This window comes from Glandiceps talaboti, chromosome 14, assembly GCF_964340395.1.
Source record: "Glandiceps talaboti chromosome 14, keGlaTala1.1, whole genome shotgun sequence".
Taxonomy (NCBI): Eukaryota; Metazoa; Hemichordata; class Enteropneusta; family Spengelidae; genus Glandiceps; species Glandiceps talaboti.
The window spans coordinates 9,439,930-9,442,633 of NC_135562.1; the positions used below are offsets into that span (position 1 = coordinate 9,439,930).

The 2,704-nt window shown below is 36.8% G+C and overlaps 1 non-coding gene across 1 annotated transcript; it reads right to left on the reverse strand.

The window, feature by feature from the left end:
* Positions 1–872: 872 nt before the first annotated feature.
* Trnat-ugu (transfer RNA threonine (anticodon UGU)) lies at positions 873–945 on the reverse strand. The gene has a single exon. It is a non-coding gene; the product is annotated as a tRNA-Thr (tRNA).
* Positions 946–2,704: the final 1,759 nt, after the last annotated feature.

Consider the following 2,704-nt stretch of genomic DNA (forward strand, 5'->3'; position numbering starts at 1 on the left):
ACAGACAGACAGACAGACAGACAGACAGACATACATGTACATACATACATACATACATACATACATACATACATACATACATACATACATACAGACATACATACATACATACAGACAGACAGACAGACATACATACATACATACATACATACATACATACATACATACATACATACATACATACATACATACATACATACATACATACATACATACATACATACTTGTGAAAATATTAATAAGTTAACCTCTAGAATAACTTCAGTGCTAAAAAATGGTTGTACGTCAACATTATTGATGATATTTGGTTTAATATTGTAACCATAAATATAATCATATAAATAAGGTGGTATTTCAATGCTCACGTGTAGCATTCAGTCAAAAAATCGCCTTCACTATTTTCACTATATCCTCATTTTCATTACACCCCCCCCCCCCTCATTCTGGTAAACCAACAACTCTTTACGGTAACGTTACTCCAAGTGCGTCCCCTCAATTATGGTTTTTAGTTGTTGTGTTAGTGGTGAAAAATACTCTGTCTTACGAGAACTATATACAGTTAGGAGTAAACACAATCTCATAGAGGAATCATTTATCATATCAGCTGCTAGTTGTGAGTCAGTGATATTGCTTTGATAACAAACCTACAATCCAAGAATCAAATGTATTTGAATATACAAAGCTGTGGCAATCTTACAAGAAGTATGAAACTAAGTTGTCAGGAGAATTTTTAAAAATTGTATTTTATGATAATGTAATAATGATTTTCATTGGAGTTTTTCTGTTTTCCAGATAAAGAAACAGACCATTATTATTACACCATATTTGCAAATCGAAGAAATAACTCATTCTTTGATTAAAACTAAAGTATTAGCCCCCTATGAGATTCGAACTCACGACCCCTGGTTTACAAGACCAGTGCTCTAACCACTGAGCTAAGGAGGCTGTGTTAGAAGAAAGTGCTGAACATATCTTGATAGTTACATAGTTTACTAGTTAATATGCATACAAATATATACATGATGTATATTGATTACACATAGTGTAAACACAATTTGACCGGGTGAATGTGAATCTGTGTACGTGTCAGTTTGACAGTTTCAGCATTTGTATTTATATATGTAGGCCAAAATATGGCGAATAACGTAAAATATGATGTTTAAGTTGATTCCCATGGGTAACTTTTACAATTAAATTTAACAGCACGCGAAAAATTAAATTTGAACTTGAACAAAGCATAATTGTAAATGTCACAAAAAGTATGCGTATAGCGGCTGCGCAGAATTACCATAAACTAAAGTCCATCATACATACGTACATACATACATACATACATACATACATACATACATACATACATACATACATACGTACGTACGTACGTACGTACGTACGTACGTACATACATACATACATACATACATACAGACAGACAGACAGACAGACAGACAGACGGACGGACGGACGGACGGACGGACGGACGGACGGACGGACGGACGGACGGACGGACGGACGGACGGACGGACGGACAGACAGACAGACAGACAGACAGACAGACAGACAGACAGACAGACAGACAGACAGACAGACAGACAGACAGACAGACAGACAGACAGACAGTCAGTTATCAGTTTGTGCAAATTGTCATTTAATTCATGTCTATTATGTTAATTTCATATTTAGTAGATAGGGCCTAAAAACTTGTGTGGTTCCGATTACGCTCAATTTTAGAATAGGTGGGGTAGATAGATTTTTCATTTTTTTATTTCACTTTTTCAGGTAAATATGGTCTCTGTGTTATTAGTTTCTTCCCATCAGATGTACATCCATTATAGATTTGATGAATAGTTTTATATCGTCTATTTAAGTTGAGGTCAATTTCTGCATCCACTATTTCTCGCGAGACTTCACAATTTTCGCAATTCAGTGATTTGATTAATTCTCAAATAAGTAAAAAAATGTTTACAGTCTGCAGTGAAAAACTAAATGGGGTTGGGTAACCGGAACCAAACAATTTATCTTTAGGGACTAAGTATTTGTTGTGCATGTATTATATTTGGTATGTGTCACAATTGCGTAAGTGTTATCCATCGCTCTACTGTACAGTGTGTATGATAGGGCTGAAATGATTGTGTAAACGATATGGTTATAAATCATATATGACCTCATGACACTAAGGTAAAATATCACTTACCTGCAGTACAGTGACATATTTATGCTTGAATGTTTACATGTAGCTATAACAAATACCGAAAAATGCTAAGTTGTGTTTAATATAACCTCACGTTAGACTTACTTAAAATTGGTCAGCATCCATCTAGCTTGGTGAGGCTCATTGGTTTCTGCAACTTCTTTGGCACGATCCAGGACCGTTCTTAGCGGCTCAGCCAAGGGACCGCGAGCCAGCATTCTCCCTCGAAATAACGGCCTCAATGGCAATGCACGCTGCTCTACTTCACGTGGAACTATCATATGAACATAATCATCGTCTGTGTCGTCATCATTCCCCTCTTCCTCTAAGTCTCTCTTAGAGTAATAGCCAATGTCTTCATCATCAAAGTCTGAAAGATTACCACACAATAGTTAAGTCAGTGATATACATAGACCTACATACATTTTACAGTTGCCTGCAACCGGGAAGGGGGAGGGGGTGTTGGGGGGGGGGGCAACTCCCAAAGACAAACATACGGGGCGGGTCCGCTGA